The following is a 21,888-nucleotide window of genomic DNA, read 5'->3' as shown; positions in this document are numbered from 1 at the left end:
TGCAGTCTTGAAGGTATGTGGATGGGTATGAGGTCAATTGTTTACCCTTTTGTAAACCAATTTTCTTGTTGCATGAAGCCGATTCCTGAATGATTCCAATATGAATAATCCGAGCATTTGGATTTTTTTATCTGCTAGGACTGCATTGCCTTACAATCATCGAAGAATTCAGGATGACACCAAAAATGATCACAAACCATGAAATAGATATTTGAATGATACAGATTCTTTTTAAGCTACCACCCTTTGCAAAAATAAAGCATTTGTTGTTAATGTTGTATCCTAGGCGATAAACATTTGTCTTAATAAACTGTTTATACATACCTCAGCGAATGTCGCTATCGATTTAATTTTGATTTGAATTGTTTTATATTTCCGAAAGATCCTTTGTACAAATTCACTTGAAGATTCCGAAAGATTGTCTATTCAAGTGAACCTTAAAGCCTCCAGAACCCTTATCTCTAGACGATTTTCTGTTTCAAATTAATATTTTCTGAATAATAGTATTATTTACGTTTAATTGGATTATTAATTATTACTAATTTATCTAACATTTGTTTATACTTGATCTACATAACCATGAATTCACTGTTAATCGGAGAGTGGGATGCATTTGTGTTACTGTTGTATGTATGCATGCATTTTGCTTTGTTCTAAATACATGAAACTTCTTTCAAAACATTTAGGTGGTGTTTGTTTTTGAAAAGGTAAAAGGTATGCAGTCTGCGGACCACATCTGCAGGCATTTGCAGCAGAAGAGGTAGACCAAAAGTCTGCAGTCTGCAAGAAGAAGATTGTTTGTTTTTTAACGTCTGCAGACTACTAAAATAAACTGAAATATAAATAAATTGATTTTTAAACTTAAAAGAGTTTTGCAATACTGAAATTTAAATAATTTTAGTTTTACAATACTGACATTTAAATAATCCATAAACTACAATAATAATTTTTTTAAATAAATCAATTCATATTTTAAAATAAATCAATACATACTAAAATATAAATCAGTTTGCACACGCCTTACTACTGAACCAAACTGGATGTTTGTGTCATGAATTACACAATTCCTTATATATTGAACCTATATCACATGAAAAGTTTAAGACTAGACCACTAGAACAAGATTATATATAAAATTTTTTAATTAAAAAAATAAAACCACTAATTAAATAAGAAAGATACAATTTAAAATTATATATAATATTTGAATTATAAATAAAAATAAAATATTAAATTTATTTTAAAAGAAATTAAATGTTCTTTGAAGAGGTTAGAAGAGCTTTGAAGACATAAAGCCACGTCTGCGTCAAGAAGAGGACGCGCAGACGTTAGAAGAGCTTCTGTCTTCTAAAAAAAACGGTATGTGAAGCCAATGTCTGCGTGACGCAGACATAAGAGCTTTGAAGACCTTTAACAGTGAAAAAAACACCACCTTAGCTTCAAATAGTTCATCATCAAATAGTTTTTGCAGCACTTTGTGTGCTCATCTGCAGCTGCAACGGCCAAAGGTACATACCCTTTGCACTTCAACACAATAAAAAGCTTATTCTCTTCAACAAGCAGAACATATACCATAATAGAAACCATATAGATTCATTCTAAAGGCTTCACTTGGAAGCAGACTTTATGGCTTCGAGTCGAGTCCGGATATAAACGAGATGTCTCTTTCGGGATCCGACATACTTCGATAACATCGATCGTAACCAGCTTTTCGATCCATTTAAATATGATTGGGAATCTCTCTTTAGTGAACATATTGATTCCCAAAGCCTCTTGTAGGTTTCTAAACCAGAATACTAAGAAATTGGCAACAACAATATCAAGGTATCCAATAGCCTCGCCTGCAAAATAAGGCTTCCCTTTGAGTTCATTCTCTAGCAATTTAAGCTGCTCAGTTAGCTCTTCCATGGCCTGCTCTTGTTCCTTCCCTGTTGTAAAACTAACCTTCCTTGTGGTGATCAAAATCTGCAGACGAGAATACATCAAACAAGAAAATGACTCAAACCCGAAGTGGACCGACTCGAAAATCAGACCGACAAACTCGAATGGTTTACATGCATAACTGAAGGTGACATAACGAAAGGTTTAAAGTCAGGCTGTCTGTACCTTTTCGTCTATGAACTTAGCCTAGAACCGATTCATGGATCTCTCATAAGGATCCTGAGGCAAAAGAACCGGATTGTTTCTCCAGGTTTCGTCGATATACTCGAGAATTACTAATGATTCTGGTATCGGTTTCCCATTATGAACAAGGACTGGGATCTTTTGATGAACTGGATTATACTTTAGAAGCAAAGAACTCTTGTTGGACAAATCTTCTTCAATGTATTCATATGGTATTCCCTTAAGTTCCCTCCATTGCTGTAACAACGAAGAGATATTTGCATGAATCTTGGCCGTGGAAAAAAAGGCACTGGAATCTCAGCCTTTTGAGTTGCACAATGCAGTCTAAATGGATGACATTGAAAAACAAAATTGAAAGTTAGAGTCTAAAGTTTTGGATTAGGCCGAGATTTTCAGCCAATTTCTGTGTATTTTTATGTATGCTCAAGTCTACAATCCCATGATTGGTGGCTGTGGCTCATCGCTTCCGATTGATTGGTTGACCCAGGCTCATCACCTCTTTCTTCTTAATTTTAAATATTAACTAAACAATCTATCATAGACAAGGTATTGGATTTCTTTTGAGGTTTTATATTTGAGTTTCAACTCAAAAATAAGTAGATTTTATAATTAGTCAGATTAGTTTTACTTATTTAATTTAATGTTAGTAATAATTAATTTTGATTTAGGGTTTAAGGTTATAACACATACCGTAATATAGTCCATTTTTCTTGTTCATAGGCCACAAATTATACCCTAGACCAATGAAAATTATAACACAAATATTATCTTATATTTATCCCGAACTAATAAAAAATATTATTTTCTATCACTTTTAATTGCGGTGAATATCCATAATGTACATTCGTAGGTAATAACTTAATTGAGCCCAAAATGCTTCTCATGGTGGTTTGTAGAAAATTAGTGGTATATTTTTCTTGGTTGCCACCCTTCATTCCTTTCGGTTTTCAAGGTTTTGTCTTGATTAATTTGAATCAATCCGAGTCACACACCTAGCTTTGGTAGGCGAGTCTCACAACGAGGGTTTTATGCATACATAAGGACTTGAACTCGAGATCTGCTTAAACGATATCAAACTGCTTTTGCCAACTCCCATTGGTAAATCGTACGATGTATTTTTTTTTGTGTTGAGTTAATCGATCGACAAAATAGGCAAGAGGGAGGTGAATTGCCAATTAAAATTTTGGTGGAAGCTTTTGCAGAAAATAGAAAATATTTGCACAACAATTTAGAGTTGTTTGACTTTCTCAACCAAAGTCTACGTCCACTACCTTAGCTATCCACACTAAGGATTTTCCAACAAATTCACTAATTTGTTCTTTATTTTGAGGACAAAGAGTAACCTTACAACTCCCTCAAGAATTATATCCCAAATTCTTGAGAACACTCTCTCCCAAAGAGAAATACACAAATTTGCAAACTTACAGAAAAACCTCACTAGGCAAGATGTTTGCACAATTTTAGAACAAAGAAAAAACACTAAAAATGAATACAATTGAGCACAACAAGTGTTATTGAAAGCAAAATGAATATTGAATCAAAATTTGGCTTGAAATGTTCAAACTTGAGGTTTGATAATTTCTCTTTGATTCTCTAGTTTCTTTTCTTAATTCTTGTTGATCAATGGCTCCTAAGCTTGTTTAAATACACCTTGAATCACTTTTGAACATTGGGGATCATTGATGAAGTCAATAGAGTCTTTATTGTGTAATTATCATTTAAAAATCTGGTTGGTAGCGTGTGTGCATCAGTACACCATCAAGGTGCATCGGTACACTGTGTGTAAAATTCAAATATTTCGACCGTTATAAGACTTAGTGCATCGGTACACTAATTACATTCGATGTTTCAAAAGAGCCAGGAGTTATTTGCTGCATGGTCTGTGCATCAGTACACAAAATGCATTCGATGTTTTAATAAATTAAAGAGTGCATCGGTACACAAAACACATTCAAAATAGGGTGTGCATCGATACATCAAATAATACATCGGTACATCCCTTTGAAAATTTAATTTTTGGCTCGATTTTGGTTCGAAATACTTTGTAAAATTGTTTCAAAAATAATTTAAGTTTAAAACACAATTTTACACTTTAGTAAGGATTGAAATTGATCTTTGAAAAACTTGGAGTAATATTTTGAAATTCGAATAATTTAATCGAATATACTTTGAAAAAGATTGTAAAATCTTAAAATTCATTTATACTTAATTTGTTATATCGAAACATCAAAATGTTTTCAACAATCTCCCCCTTTTTGATATAACAAAACACTTGAGTAATTTTAAGATTTTCTTTGAAAATAATTTTTGAAATCAATTTTGAAAATTGCTCCCCTTACTATATTCTCCCCCTTTTTGTTAAATCAAAAAGACTCTAATACATTTTTAAACAACATTTGAAAATTTAGCCAATTGATTTTAAATTTAAATATAGCTTAAGCTACTAAGATCACAATCAAGAGAAAAGTTAGCCATTAGTTCCATAAATCAATATTCATAAACAATGTGTAATGATAAATTGGTCATATTTATCTAAAATGTAAATGATGTAAAAAATTAATAAACTAATATAAATTCAACCAAACCAAATATATAAATATAATCATTCAAGTTTAAACATCCAAAAACATCCATAACAAAACAATCCAAAAATGTTCTAACAATGAGTCCTAAGTTCGATCCAAGAAAACTAAAGCAAGACAAGGTCTAATCATCAAAGGGAGGATCGGGAGGAAGATGATAATGTGCTCGCATCTCGAGTGTGAGCGCATCGAAACGTTTGCGCATCTCCCTTTGAAATTCCAATTGTTGAGCCCCCATAGCAGTTAGATGAGACTCTATGGATGCAAACTTTAGATCAAATGACTCCACAAACGATCGAAATTATGGAGGCATTTGTTCCTCTTGCTGTGTCGGCTCGTCCTTGGGTACATGATCGTCATATCTTGAAATAGCTCTTGAAGTTCTGGATCATCGTCCGCTTCCGGTGCCGGTGGAGGTGGAGCTCGTGAAGAACTAGCTCCCGGTGTTTGCTCAGTGGATCGAACCCATTGGTCACCTTCCTTTTTCCATCCCGATTTCTTTAAGGAATTGAGATTGATTTGGTTCTGAGAGGGATGAGAATATCAAGAGAGACCATAAGCCCGATTTTGATAAAAAATTACTAAGGAGACAACCGTAAACTAAAGTTTTGACATTTTTGGATGTGACAACGTTTACGGTATCTACTAATTCACTAAAAATGATATGTGGCAAGTTTATTTTCTTGTTATGTTGGATACAATGTATCCACCATAAATCTATAACTCTAAGGGAAGAGTACCTACCTCCGGATGGTCTAAACCACCAAGAAATCATCAAATGAAGGAATCACTCGTGATGAGTTCTTAGGATACTTACACTATCCTTAGATTTATAGGGTGTAGCCACTATCTCTTTTTCGTTATCTAAACCATCATTGTCTAGTCCAAAGGTGTTTGCGATAGTGTCGAGTCAATATAAATGAATTGACCTAGAAGATAGGATCGAATTCCTATGGTTTCAGTTTGACGCTCGTTTTGGACACATACCGCATTAGAATAGAAAATGCGAACTAATTGATGATAGACAATCGATTTAAGGTGAAAAAGTTTATCAAATTTCCAGTATGTAAGGGTATGAAGATATTGAAAATTCATATCAACCATAGCTTGAAGTGAGGGAATACGCTCTTCCCGATTTTGTATGACTCAAAACAATTATGGTACCTATGGTAGAGATCTTGTTTATGACCAGGCAAATTAAAACATGAGTTTAGAATAGTCATATTTGGATCATTTGGATTTGGATTTGGATTGGGTGGAGGAATATGAGGTCGGTTTTGACTCGAACGACTAGATGATGTCCTAGGGCGTTTAGACATGGTTCAAGAAATCGGAATAGAATAGATACCTGCAATTTTAAAAACATATGTATGCAATATAATCAATCCCAAAACTCAATAAGAGTCTACAATATTCAAGGTTCTCTAAACAGAATCCAATAGGCAATTTTGAAAACTATGTTTAAAAACGATGTTTGAAAATCAATATGAAGTTTTAAAAACAACATAATTAAATCAAAAACAACAATTTTTAAAATCAAAACAAAAAAAATTCGAAATTAAAAAAAATTGAATTTTGTTTTGTGTTTTTGATGAAATTAGTTGTAAAATCTAGTTTCTAAACATTATACAAGCAATGCCCGATACTTAGTTCAACCTAGAACTAATCAAAACTAGTCTTAAGTTCAAAAATCAATAAAACAGAGGTTTTTGAAATATTACCTTGAAAATTCAGATTTTGTGAGAATGAGATGTTGTTTGCACTGATTTAATGATGTTAGCAGGATCAAAGGTTGAAGTACGAACGAATTCCGACTAAAATGGTTCGTTTTGGGCAATTTTGAGAGTAGAGAGAGAGAGAGGGAACGACGACAAGAGGTGTTTTTAAGGGTTTTTGACAAAATGAAGAATTTTAGGGATTATATGCCTAAAACCCGACGAGTGTATCGATGCACTTCATAGTGTATCGATGCACATTCAAGGAATGCATCGGTGCACATTCATAGTGTATCGATGCATATTCAAGGGATGTATTGGTACACTTTCTAATGTATCGATGCATTGCACATAAAAATGTTAAAATCCATTTTTTAATTATTCAAAATGCTAAATTAATCAGCTCTAGTGGTATTGGCAACTCATATATAAAACATTAATAATGTTCGATCAAATCTATATTTAAACATTATTTGAACATACAATTAATTTTCACTAAGAATCATAAACTCCCCCTAACTAATAGAAAAGAATGCAATCAAAAGTTTTATTTTTATGAGCATTTTCAATTTTAATTAAAAGTGCTAAAATTATTTTAAACACTAAGTCAAGGTAGGTTGGTTAAACCTAATTCTCTCCTAAGTGTCCAAAATCTTTCTTTATCAAGAGGTTTTGTAAAAATATCCGCTAATTGATGCAAAGCATCAACATATTCTAGAACTATATCTCATTTCATGACATGATATCTAATGAAATGATGTTTAATTTCAATGTGCTTAGTTCTAGAGTGTTGGATGGGATTTTTAGTAAGACAAATAGCACTAGTATTGTCACACTTGATAGGAATGATACCTACTTCAATTTCATAAACTAAAAGTTGTTGTTTCATCCATAAAACTTGTACACAACAACTACCGGCTGAAATGTATTCCACTTCAGTGGTAGATAATGCAACACAATTTTGTTTCTTTGAAAACCATGAAATCATCATATTTCCTAGGAATAGACAAGTACCAGAGGTGTTTTTCTATCTATTTTGCATCCTCCATAATCCGCATCAGAGAAGGCATGCAAGCTAAAGCTAGAGTCTCTAAGATACCAAGTCCTAAACTAGGAGTGTCCTTAAGGTTTCTAAAGATTCTCTTAACAGCTAGTAAATGTGATTCTTTAGGGCATGATTGAAATCTAGCACATAAGCAAACACTAAACATTATGTTTGGTCTACTTGCGGTTAGATAAAGTAAAGAACCAATCATTGACCTATATAATTTAACACCAACATATTTACCTCCTTCATCTTTATCAAGCTTTGTAGACGAGCTCATTGGAGTGGCATGAGATTTCTCATTTTCTAATCCAAACTTCTTGAGCATATCCTTGACGTACTTGGCTTGATTGATGAAGATTCCATCATTTCTTTGCTTGATTTGGAGTCCCAAGAAAAATGAGAGCTCCCCCATCATACTCTCTCGAATTCACTCTGCATTAGCTTAGAAAATTATTAGCAAATAGCATCATTAGTAGAACCAAAATTATATCATCAACATAAATTTGAACTACTAATAAATCTTTACATTTCTCTTTAAAAACAATGTAGTGCCAACCTTCCCTTTTGAAAAACCTTTTTCGATTAAAAAATTGACAATCTTTGATACCAAGCTCTAGGAGCTTATTTTAAACCATAAAGTGTTTTTGTCAATTTAAAAACATGATTTGGAAATTTTGAATCTTCAAAACCTGGAGGTTGTTCCACATACACTTCTTCTTTTATAAAACCATTTAAAAATCACTTTTAACATCCATTTGATATAATTTAAATTCATTGAAACATGCAAATGCTAATAACATTCTAATTGCTTCCATCCTAGCTACAGGAGCGTATGTCTCATCAAAATCTATACCTTCTTCTTGAGTATAGCCTTGAGCAATAAGTCTAGCCTTGTTTCTCACTATATTACCACTTTCATCAAGTTTATTCCTAAATACCCATCTAGTACCTACAATAGATTTATTACTAGGCATTTTAACTAATGTCCATACTTTACTTCTCTCAAATTGATTTAACTCTTCTTGCATAGCCATAATCCAATTTTCAGCATCTAATGCTTTTTCATAATCTTAGGCTCTATGCATGAAATAAATGCACCATAATTACATATATTTCTAAGAGAAGATCGAGTTGTTACCCATTTGGATGGATCACTATTATTTCACAATCCTTGATATAGTTGTATTCTCTAGGGTAAGAGACTTCCCTTTCTTCAATGGTTTGATTCTCGAGAACATCATGAGTTTCCTAATCTTTCACTTCTTCCTTTGATGATGGTTCTCCAACGTCATGTCTAACGTCATTTGTGTTTACAATACCTACATCATCATTCACACAAGAATCCTTCCTCGGAAGGGGATTATCATAAAAACAACGTGTATAGACTCTTCTACAACTAAAGTTCTTTTATTAAATACTCGATAAGCTTTAGAATTTAAGGAATAACCCAGAAAAATTCCTTCATCACTTTTAGCATCAAATGTTTAAAACAAAACATTTACATCCAAAAGGATGAAAATAACTAATGTTAGGCTTTTTATTTTTGAAAATTTCGTATGGAGTTTTCTTCAAAATTGACCTAATCATTACTCGGTTTATAACATAACAGCGGTATTTGCGGCTTCAACCCAAAAATATTTTGGCAAATTGTTTTCATAAAACATGGTTCTAACAATTTTTCTAAAGTTTAATTTTTCCTCTCAACAACTCCATTTTGTTGAGGGGTTCTATGTGCTGAAAAATTATGGCTAATACCATTAGAATTACAAAAATCAGTAAATCCAAGATTTTCAAATTCAATACCATGATCACTCCTAACACTAGTTATGGAGTAACCTTTTTCGTTTTAATTTACTTTTGAAAACGTGATGAATTTTTCTAATGCTTTATCTTTGGTACTTAAAAATATAACCCCAAGTATATATAGAATAATCATTTACCAATACAAAACAATATTGTTTTCCACCCAAGCTAACACTCCTAATTGGCCCAAAAAGATCTATATGGATCAATTGTAATACTCTACTAGTTGATACATCATTAATGGATTTAAAGGAAGCTCTTTGATGTTTTCCTTTAGCACATGCATCACAGATTTTATCTTTGTCAAATTTTAGCTTTGGCAATCCTCTTACTAAATCTCCTTGAATTAGTCTTTGTAAAACACTTATGCTAGTATGTCCTAGTCTCCTATGCAATAACCAACTATCATGTTCATCCTTAGCAACTAGGCACAAGTTAGTCATATTTGTTGTATCTAAATGCACCATGTAAATGTTCTCTATTCTATGACCAACAAGAATAATCCGATTAGATGCAATGTCGATTACTTTACAACCATTAGTTTCAAACATGACATTGTATCCCTTATCGCATAATTGACTAATACTCAATAGATTATGCTTTAATCCATTCACATATAACACATTTTTAATTTTTATGGAAGAGATATTACCTATAGTACCTTTACCTTCAATGTGACCTTTTGAATTATCACCAAAAGTCACATCTCCTCTAATTTTGTCGTTAAGCTCTATGAATCGGCTCTTGTCTCCGGTCATGTGTCTTGAGCATCCACTATCAAGGTACCATGAGTTTGAATTTGTTTCCGGTGCCTTGTAGCAATGCTTATTTTCCTATAAACATAGATTAATTTTTTATTTTTGGTACCCAATTTCTTTTGGGTCCATTCATTAGTCTCCAAAATTCTAGTCCCCTTAGGTATCCATTTGTGTAGGATATCCTTATTTTTAGCAGTAATGAGTTCTTTAGGAACCCATATACTTCTAATAATTTTTCCATTAGAGGATCTTTGTGGACCTCTATGATTGTAGTTTTTAAAACTTTTTCTAACTGTTGAGTTAATCGATCGATGGAATTGGCCAAGAGGGGGTGAATTGGCAATTAAAAATTTGGTGGAAGCTTTTACAGAAAATTGAAAGTAATTGCACAACGATTTAGAGTGGTTCGACTTTCTCAAACAAAGTCTACGTCCACTACCTTAGCTATCCACACTAAGGATTTTCCAACAAATTCACTAATTTGTTCTTTTTTTAGGCCAAAGAGATAACCTTACAACTCCCTCAAGAATATACCCCAATTCTTGAGAACACTCTTTCTCAAAGAGAAGATTACAAATTTACAAACTTAATGAAAAACCTCACAAGGAAAATGTGTTTACACAATTCTAGAACAAAGAAAGAACACTCAAGAATAATACAATTGAGCACAATGAGTGTTCTTGAAAGCAAAAATGAATATTGAATGAAATAGGCTTGAAAGTGCTCAAACTTGAGGTTTGATGCTTTATCTTTGATTCTCTCTTGATTCTTGTTGATTGTTGTTTCTTGTTTTTGATCAATGGCTTCTAAGCTTGTTTAAATACTCCTTCAATTGATTCTGAACGTTGGGGATGATTAGTGGAGTCAATGGAGCCGTTTAAGTGTGGCACAATTATTAAAATCAGTTGGGAGCGTGTGCCCATCGATGCATAGTCAAGGTGTATTGATACATCAAGTTAAAATTCAAATATTTCGACCGTTGGAACACTTAGTGCAACGGTGCACTAAGGGTGCATCGATGCGTGAAATGCATTCAATGTTTCAAACAAGCCTGAGTGCATCGATGCATGGTTTGTGCATCGGTGCATAAAATCAATTCGATGTTTTAATAATACATGGAGTGCATCGATGCATGGTATGTGCATCGATGCATGGTATGTGCATCGGTACATAAAAGCTATTCGATGTTCAATTAAAACAAGGGTACATCGATGCATTGATTTATGCATCGGTACACTTACCTGAAAAATTGATTTTAGGCTCGTTTTTGGTTCCAAATACTTTGTGAAAATTGTTTCAAAAATATTTTAAGTATAAAACACAACTTTACACTTTAGTAAGGATTGAAATTGAACTTTGAAAGACTTGGAGTAATATTTTGATATTCAAATAATTATATCGAATATACTTGAAAAATCTTTTGTAAAATCTTAAAATTTATTTGTCTTAATTTTTTATATCGAAACATCAAAATGTGTTTTCAACAATCTTCCCCCTTTTTGATATAACAAAACACTTTATTAATTTTAAGAAAAAAAATCTTTTGAAATCAATTTTCGAAAATACTCCCTCTTACTATATCTCCTCCTTTTTGTTAAATAAAAAAGAACTCTAAAACGTTTTTAAACAAGAGTTTGAAAATATAAGCCAATTGATTTATTAATTTAAAGTTTACGTTGCTAAGATCACAATCAAGAGAAAGATTAGCCATTAGTTTCATAAAACAATATTCATACATAAAATGTGTAATGGAGAATTGGTCATATATGTCTAAATGATGTAAAAATTAAGATAAAAATTCAAACACACCAAATATGTATTAAGTTCAAATATCCAAGCATCCAAAACATAAATCCAAACATATAATCATCCAAAATCAAACAATCCATAAACATTCAAAATGTTAAAAACAATAAGTTCTAAATCCACGAAAGCAAAAGCAAGGCAAGGTCTAGTCGTCCATAGGAGGATCGGGAGTAGGATAATGTGCTCGTACTTCAAATGTGAGAGAATCCATACGTTCACGCATCTCCCGTTGAAACTCTGTCAGTTAAGATTCCATGAAAGCAAACCTCAGATCAAATGACTCCATAAATGATCGAAAATATGGAGGCATTTGTTCCTCTTGTTGTGCTGGTTCTGGTGGTGGCTCATCATCTGGTACGTGATCGTCAATATCTTGCATAAGCTGTTGAAGCTCGAGATCATCGTCAGCAACCGGCTCCGGAGGAAGAGGAGGAGCACGTGAAGAACTGGCTCCGGAAGATTGCTTATTGGGTCGATAAACCCATTGACCAGTTTCCTCGTCCTGTTTCCAATTAGCTTTCTTCAAGGAAGTGAGATTAATTTTGTTTTGAAGAGGAATGGGTATATCAAGAGAAACTCTAAGATCGAGTTTGATAAAGAGATTACTAAGTAGACACACATAAACTAAAGTTTTTACTTGTTTGGATGTGACTATATTTATGGCATCTACTAGTTCACTAAAAATAATTTGTGGAAATTTATCTTTCTATTATGCTGGATACAATGTATCCGCCATAAATCTCTGACACGAAGAGTGAGTACCTACCTCCGGATGGTCTAAACCATCAAGAGATTATCAAATGAAAAAATCAATCGTGATGAGACCGTTAAGTACTAACACTAGCATTAGGAATATAGGGATATGCCACAATCTCTTTCTCATTATATAAACCATCATCATCTAGTCCAAACTGTTTAGCGATAGTCTCGGAGTCCACATAAACAAATTTTTCTAAGAGGTAGGATCTAATTCCTATAGTCCCAGTTTGACTCTCGTTTTGGACACATACCGCATTAGAGTAAAAAATGTGGACTAATTGGTGATAGACAATGGGTTGAAGATGACAAAGTTTATCAAACTTCCAAGAGCGAAGGACTGAAGATATTGGAAATCTCGAGCATGGCTTGAAGGGAAGGAATACGCTCTTCCCTAATTTTGTAAGACTCGAAGCTATCATGATATCGATGAAAGAGTTCTTCTCTACGATGACCAGGCATATTAAAACAAGAGTTTAGAATGGTTATATTGGGATCGTTTGGATTTTGAGATTGAGGAGGAATAGGAGAGCGATTTGATCGACTAGAAGAGGACCTAGGTAGTTTTGGATTAGACATGGTTTAAGGAATGAAATGTAATAGGTAACTTGCAATTTAAAAAACATGTATGCAATATAATCAATCCCAAAACTCAATTGAGTCCACAATAATTAAAGGTTTTATAAACCGAACCCTAATGGGTAAAGTTTTTGAAAGTTTTTGAAAACAACGTTTGAAAAATCGAAGTGTAGTTTTCAATTCAACATAATGAAAACAAAAACATCAAATTTGAAATTAAATTAAGATTTTCGAATTTTTTTATTTCAAAATTCTTAAATTTTTTGAGTAATTTAGTGTTTTTGATAAAATCTAGTTTCTAAACACAAAACAATCAATGTCCGATATAATGTTCATCCTAGAACTAATCTAAACTAGTTCTAAAATCAAAATTTGATAAAATAGGGGTTTTTAGAAAAATACCTTGAAAAATTCAGATTTGTGAGAATGAGATGTTTTGCACGATTCAATGATATCAGCAGGATTTGAAGATGTAATGCACGAAGAATCCGACTTGAAACATTTGTTTTTGAGTCAAATTTGAGAGTAGAGAGAGAGAGGACGAACGGTGGTTTGAGAGTATTTTAGGGGTTTGAGAAAAATGAAGGAAAACAAGCATTTTATCCCAAAACCCGACGGATGCATCGATGCATGGCAGTGTGCAGCGATGCACATTCAAGGAGTACATCAGTGCATCTTCATGATGTATCGATGCACATTCAAAGGGATGCATCGATGCAGCTTCATAGTGTATCGATGCATTATGCAAAAAATGTCAAATATTCGTTTTAAATACTTAAAATACTAAATAATTTAGCTCTAGTGATATTGGCAACTCATATATTGAAAATTAATCATGTTCAATCAATCAATTTTATTCTTAAACTACATTTGAACATAAAATTAATTTTCACTAAGAATCATAAACTCCCCCTAACTAATAGCAAAGAATGCAATTAAATAATATTATAAGCATTTTCAAATCTAATTTAAAAATGCTAAACTTATTTTAAACACTAAGTGAAGATAGGTCGGTTAAACCTAATTCTCTCTAAGTGTCCAAAATCTTTCTTTGTCTAATGGTTTTGTAAAGATACCTGCTAATTGGTGCAAAGTATCAACAAATTCTAGAACTACATCTTCCTTAGTGACATGGTCTCTAATGAAGTGATGTCTAATTTCAATGTGCTTAGTTCTAGAGTGTTGGATGGGATTTTTAGTTAGACAAATAGCACTAGTATTGTCACAATTGATAGGAATGGTACCTACTTCAATTCTATAATCAAAAAGTTATTGTTTCATCCATAAAACTTGTGCATAACAACTACCTGCTAAAATGTATTCCGCTTCAGTGGTAGATAATGCAACACAATTTTGTTTCTTTGAAAACCAAGAAATCAACATATTTCAAGAAATTGGCAAGTACCAGAGGTGTTTTTCCTATTTAATTTGCATCCTCCATAATCTGCATCAGAGAAGGCATGCAAGCTAAAGCTAGAGTCTCTAGGATACCAAAGTCCTAAACTAGGAGTATCTTAAGGTATCTAAAGATTCTCTTAACAGCTAGTAAATGTGATTCCTTACGGCATGATTAAAATCTAGCACATAAGCAAACACTAATCATAATGTATGGTCTACTTGCGATTAGATAAAGCAAAGAGTCAATCATTGACCTATACAATTTAACATGCACATTTTTACCTCTTTCATATTTGTCAAGCTTTGTTGATGAGCTCATTGGAGTGGCATGAGGCTTCCCGTTTTCCAGTCCAAACTTCTTGAGCATATTTTGACGTACTTAGCTTGATTGATGAAATGCCATCTTTTCTTTGCTTGATTTGGAGTCCCAAGAAAAATGAGAGCTCCCCATCATGCTCATATCGAATTCACTTTGCATTAGCTTAGAAAATTTTGGCAAAGAACATCATTAGTAGAACCAAATATTATATCATCAACATAAATTTGAACTACTAATAAATCTTTACCTTTGTGCTTTAAAAACAATGTTGTGTCAAAAAGTTTGACAATCTTTCATACCAAGCTCTAGGAGCTTGTTTTAAACCATAAAGCGTTTTTGTCAATTTAAGAACATGATTTGGAAATTTTGAGTCTTCAAAACCAGGAGGTTGTTCCACATACACTTCTTTTTTTATAAAACCATTTAAAAATGCACTTTTAACATCTATTTGATATAATTTGAATTCATTGAAACATGCAAATGCTAATAACATTCTAATTGCTTCCATCCTAGCTACAGGAGCGTATGTCTCATCAAAATTTATACCTTCTTCTTGAGTATAGCCTTGAGCAATAAGTCTAGCCTTGTTTCTCACTATATTACCATTTCATCAAGTTTATTCCTAAATACCCATCTAGTACCTACAGTAGATTTATTACTAGGCCTTTCAACTAATGTTCATACTTTACTTCTCTCAAATTGATTTAACTCTTCTTGCATAACCATAATCCAATGTTCATCATTTAATGCTTCTCTAATATTCTTAGGCTCTATGCATGAGATAAATGCAACATAATTACAAATATTTCTAAGAGAAGATCGAGTTGTTACCCCTTTGGATAGATCACCTATTATTTCACCATCCTTGACATAGTTGTATTCCTTGGGTAAGAGACTTCCATTTCTTCAATGGTTGGATTCTCGAGAGGATCTTGAGTTTCCTCATCTTTCATTTCTTCCTTTGATGATGGTTCTCCAACGTCATGTCCAACATCATTTATGTTTATAATATCTACATCATCATTCACAAAAGAATCATTCCTCGGAAGGGGATTATCATCGAAAACAACATGTATAGACTCTTCTACAACTAAAGTTCTTTTATTAAAAACTCGATAAGCTTTAGAATTTAAGAAATAACCCAGAAAAATTCCTTCATCACTTTAGCATCAAATTTGCCAAGATTGTCTTTACCATTGTTTAAAACAAAACATTTACATCTAAAAGGATGAAAATAGCTAATGTTAGGCTTTTTATTTTCAAAAAGTTCATATGGAGTTTTCTTCAAAATAGGCCTAATCATTACTCGATTAATAACATAACAAGCGGTTTTGTGGCTTCCGCCCAAAAATATTTTGGCAAATTGTTTTCACAAAGCATGGTTCTAACCATTTCTTCTAAAGTTCAATTTTTCCTCTCAACAACTCCATTTTGTTGAGGGGTTTTAGGTGCTGAAAAGTTATGGCTAATACCATTAGAATTAAAAAATCAGTAAATCCAAGATTTTCAAATTCAGTTCCATGATCACTCCTAACATTAGTTATAGAGTAACCTTTTTCGTTTTGGATTACTTTTGAAAACGTGATTAATTTTTCTAATGCTTCATCTTTAGTACTTAAAAATAGAACCCAAGTATATCTAGAATAGTCATCTACCAATACAAATGCATATTGTTTTCCACCCAAGCTAGTAGTCCTAGATGACCCAAAAAGATCTAAATAGATCAATTGTAATACTCTACTATTGGATACGTCATTAATGGATTTAAAAGAAACTCATTTTTGTTTTCCTTTAGCACAAGCATCACAGATTTTATCATTATCAAATTTCAGTTTAGGCAATCCTCTTACTAAGTCTCCTTGAATTAACCATTACAAAACGCTCATGCTAGCATGTCCTAGTCTCCTATGCCATAACCAACTATCATGCTCATCCTTAGCAACTAGGCATAAATTAGTCATGTCTATAGAATCTAAATGCACCATGTAAATGTTTCCTATTTATGACCAACAAGCATAACCTGATTAGATGCAGTGTCAATGACTTTACAACCATTAATATCAAACATGACATTGAATCCCTTATCGCACAATTGACTAATACTCAATAGATTATGCTTTAATCCATTCACATATAAAACATTCTTAATTTGTATGGAAGAGGTATTACCTATAATGCCTATACCTTCAATGTGACCTTTTGAGTTATCACCAAAGGTTACCTCTCCTCTATTTTTGGCGTTGAGCTCTATGAACCGGCTTTTGTCTCTGGTCATGTGTCTTGAGCATCCACTATCAAGGTACCATGAGTTTGAATTTGTTTCACGTGCCTTGTAGCAATGCTCATTTCCCTACAAACATAGATTAATTTTTCATTATTGATACCCAAATTCTTTTGGGTCCATATTCATTAGTTTCCAAAATCCTAGTCCCTTTAGGTATCCATTTGTGTAGGATATTCTTATCTTTAGTAGTAATGAGTTCTTTAGAAACCCATATACTTCTAATGATTTTTCCATTAGAGATTCTTCAGGGACCTTTATGATTGTAGTTTTTAAAACTTTTTCTAACAAAGTTGGATTTTGAATTTTCTCCATTTTCAAAACGTTTTGTTCCAACTTTATCAAAAGAAGCTTTAAGATCATCAATTTTCTTTTGATGATCATTATTTACCTTTAAAAGTAAATTTTGCAAATCAAAATTTTTCTTTTCAAACTCTTCTAGTTTGATTTGCAAATTTTTTATTTTACTTTCAAGATCATTGTTGGTCTTGGATATGAGATTATTTTTATTTTTCAATTTCGAAATATCATTTTTATACTTTAAAAATAATTTCTCATAATCTGAAGCCAACCCATTATATTCTTCTAATAGCTCATCAATGAATAATCTTCAAAATTAAATGAGCTAGAGGTTACCTGAGAATATTCCCCGAATGCCATCAAGCACAAGTTTGCTACTTCTTGTTCCTCTTCATCGCTCCATGTAGCCATATGAGCCTTGTGCTTCTTCTTGGATTGACCATTTTTTCTTTAATTGAGGGCAATCGTATTTGACATGCCCCGGTTTTTTGTATTCGTAGCAAATGATTGGGTCCTTCTCCTTTGGTTCAGTTTTGAAGCCGTCATTTCATTTGAATTTTCTTCCTTGGTTGGGCCTCATTAATTTTCTGAATCGTTTGGCAAATAATGACATTTCCTCGTCATCATCATCTTCATCTGAATCATTCTCATCTTTTATGGATTTGAGAACAACTCCAACGTTCTTCTTCTTCTCTTCTCCTTTGGTGTCTCATCAGTCTTATCGAGGTCTACCTCATCTTGAAGCATCATTTCATGAGTGAGGAGTAACGATTAGTTCTTCAAGGGTTAAGGACTTTAAGTTCTTAGCCTCGATGATAGTTGTCTTCTTTGATTACCACGATTTTGGAAGTGAGTAAACCAACTTCCTCACAAGTTTTTCATTTGGAATGATCTCTCCATATGATTTGAGACCATTGACAATCGTGGAAAATCTATCCGTCATAGCTTTGATGTCTTCATCCGGTTTCATCATGAAATTTTCATAGCTATGAGTTAGAAGACTAATTTTAGATTCTTTTACCTCGTCGGTGCCTTCATGAGTGACTTGTAGTTTGTCTGATATTTCTTTGGCGGTTGTACAAGATGAAACTCTTCCATATTCATCTGGTCCAAGAGCACAAAAAAATATGGATGGCTTTGGAGTTGAGCTGGAACATTCTTGTTTCTCCTTCACTCCATAATCTTGGATGAGTAGAAGGTTTGATGTATCCGTCCTCTATAATATTTTATGCTCCCATGCCACTTGCTTGAATGAAATGCATCATAATATTCTTCCAATAAGCATAATTAGCTCCATTGAAGAAATGAGGCTTGTTAACGGGCAATTAATCAAGACCGAAGTCGGAGTTTAAAGTGGAGGCCATTGATGACTTGATTATCGATGTAACTCTTCTCAGATCTACTCAAGGGTGATTAAACCTTCAAATGAGTCAAGCTTGATATTAATTGTTGAGTTAATCGATCGATGTAATTGGCCAAGAGGGGGTGAATTGGCAATTAAAAATTTGGTGGAAACTTTTGCAGAAAATTGAAAGTAATTGCACAACGATTTAGAGTGGTTTGACTTTCTCAAACAAAGTCTACGTCCACTACCTTAGCTATCCACACTAAGGATTTTCCAACAAATTCACTAATTTGTTCTTTTTTTAGGCCAAAGAGATAACCTTACAACTCCCTCAAGAATATACCCCAATTCTTGAGAACACACTTTCTCAAAGAGAAGATTACAAATTTACAAACTTAATGAAAAACCTCACAAGGAAAATGTGTTTGCACAATTCTAGAACAAAGAAAGAACACTCAAGAATAATACAATTAAGCACAATGAGTGTTCTTGAAAGCAAAAATGAATATTAAATGAAATAGGCTTGAAAGTGCTCAAACTTGAGTTTTGGTGCTTTCTCTTTGATTCTCTCTTGATTCTTGTTGATTGTTGTTTCTTGTTGTTGATCAATGGATTCTAAGCTTGTTTAAATACTCCTTAAATTGATTTGAACATTGGAGATGGTTAGTGGAGTCAATGGAGATGTTTAAGTGTGAAAAAAATTAATAAAATCAGTTGGGAGCGTGTGTGCATCGATGCATAGTCAAGCTGTATCGATGCATAGTCAAGCTGTATCGATGCATCAAGTGTAAAATCAAATATTTCGACCATTGGAACACTTAGTGCATCGGTGCACTAAGGGTGCATCGATGCGTGAAATGCATTCGATGTTTCAAACAAGCTTGAGTGCATCGATGCATGGTTTGTGCATCGGTTCATAAAAACAATTCGATGTTTTAATAGTATATGGAGTGCATCGATGCATGGTATGTGCATCGGTACATAAAAGCTATTCAATGTTCAATTAAAACAAGGGTGCATCGATGCATTGATTTATGCATTGGTACAGTTACCTGAAAATTTGATTTTAGGCTCGTTTTTGTTCGAAATGCTTTGTGAAAATTGTTTCAAAAATATTTTAAGTATAAAACACAACTTTACACTTTAGTAAGGATTGAAATTGAACTTTGAAAGACTTGGAGTAATATTTTGATATTCGAATAATTATATCGAATATACTTGAAAAAGCTTTTGTAAAATCTTAAAATTTATTTGTCTTAATTTGTTATATCGAAACATCAAAATGTTTTCAACACTAACAAAGTTGGATTTTGAACTTTCTCCATTTTCAAAACGTTTTGTCCCAACTTTATCAAAAGAAGTTTTAAGTTCATCAATTTCTTTTTGATGATTATCGTTGACCTTTGAAAGTAAATTATGAAAATCAAAATTTTTCTTTTCAAACTCATCTAGTTTGACTTTCATATCTTTAATTTTACTTTCAAGATCATTGTTGGTCTTGGATATGAGATTATTTTCAATTTTCAATTTTGAAATATCATTTTTGTATTTTAAAAATAATTTCTCATAATCCGAAGCCAACCCAATATATTCCTCTAATAGCTCATCAAAAGAATAATCTTCAAAATTAAATGAGCTAGAGGTTACCTGAGAGCTTTCCCCGATGGCCATCAAACACAAGTTTGCTACTTCTTGTTCCTCTTCATCAGAACCTTCATCATCGCTCCATGTAACCACGTGAGCCTTGTGTTTTTTCTTCGATTGACCATTCTTCTTCAATTGTGGGCAATCGTATTTGACATGACCCGACTTTTTGCACTCGTAGCAAATGATAGGGTCTTTCTCATTCGGTTCATTTTTGAAGCCTTCATTTCGTTTGAATTTTCTTCCTCGGTTGGGCTTCATCAATTTCTAAACCGTTTGGCAAATAATGCCATTTCCTAGTCATCGTCATCTTTATCCGAATCACTCTCTTATCTTGTAATTTGACAGAAACTCACACATTCTTCTTTTTCTCCTTCTCATTCTTCGTCTCGTCAATCTTCTCGAGGTCTACCTCATCTTGAAGTAGCATTTCATGAGTGAGGATTGAACCAATTAACTCTTCGAGAGTTAAATATTTTATGTTTTTAGCCTCGATGATTGTCGTTTTCTTTGATTGCCAAGCTTTCATAAGAGAGTAAACTAACTTCCTCACAAGCTTATCGTTTGAAATGATCTCTCCATATGATTTGAGACCATTGACAATCATGGAAAATCTATTTGTCATAGCTTTGATATCTTCATCCGGTTTCATCCTGAAATTTTTATAGTTATGAGTTAGAAGACTAATTTTAGATTCTTTTACCTCGTATGTGCCTTCATGAATGACTTGTAGTTTATATCATATCTCTTTGGCGGTTGTACAAGATGAAACTCTCTCGTATTCATCCGGTCTAAGAGCACAAAATATAATATGGATAACCTTTGAGTTGAGCTAGAACATTCTTGTATCTTATTCACTCCAAGATCTTGAAGGAGTAGAAGGTATGATGTATCCATCTTCTATGATATTCCATGCTCCCATGTCACTTGCTTGAATGAAGTATCTCATTTTATTCTTCCGATAAGCATAATTAGCCCATTGAAGAAATGAGGCTTGTTAACGGGCATTGAATCAATACCAAAGTCGAAGTTTGAAGTGGAGGCCATTGATGACTTGAATATCGATATAACTCTTTCAGAATCGACTTAAATGTGATTAAACCTTCAAATGAGTGAGGCTCTGATACCAACTGTTGAGTTAATCGATCGACGAAATAGACAAGAGGGGGTGAATTGCAATTAAAATTTTGGTGGAAGCTTTTGTAGAAAATAGAAAATATTTGCACAACGATTTAGAGTAGTTCGACTTCTCAACCAAAGTCTACGTCCACTACCTTAACTATCCACACTAAGGATTTTCCAAAATTCACTAATTTGTTCTTTCTTTTGAGGAAAAAGAGTAACTTTATAACCCCCTCAAGAACTATACCCCAATTCTTGAGAACACTCTCTCCAAAAGAGAAATACACAAATTTGCAAACTTAAAGAAA

The 21,888-nt window shown here is 33.1% G+C and overlaps 1 pseudogene; it reads right to left on the bottom strand.

Annotated features, from left to right (window-relative positions):
* Window positions 1-1,457: 1,457 nt before the first annotated feature.
* Window positions 1,458-2,829, bottom strand: LOC120144041 (annotated as a pseudogene).
* Window positions 2,830-21,888: the final 19,059 nt, after the last annotated feature.

This window comes from Hibiscus syriacus, unplaced genomic scaffold, assembly GCF_006381635.1.
Source record: "Hibiscus syriacus cultivar Baekdansim isolate YM2019G1 unplaced genomic scaffold, ASM638163v2 tig00110879_pilon, whole genome shotgun sequence".
Classification (NCBI taxonomy): Eukaryota; Viridiplantae; Streptophyta; class Magnoliopsida; order Malvales; family Malvaceae; genus Hibiscus; species Hibiscus syriacus.
This window is presented reverse-complemented; position numbering and strand designations above follow the sequence as displayed.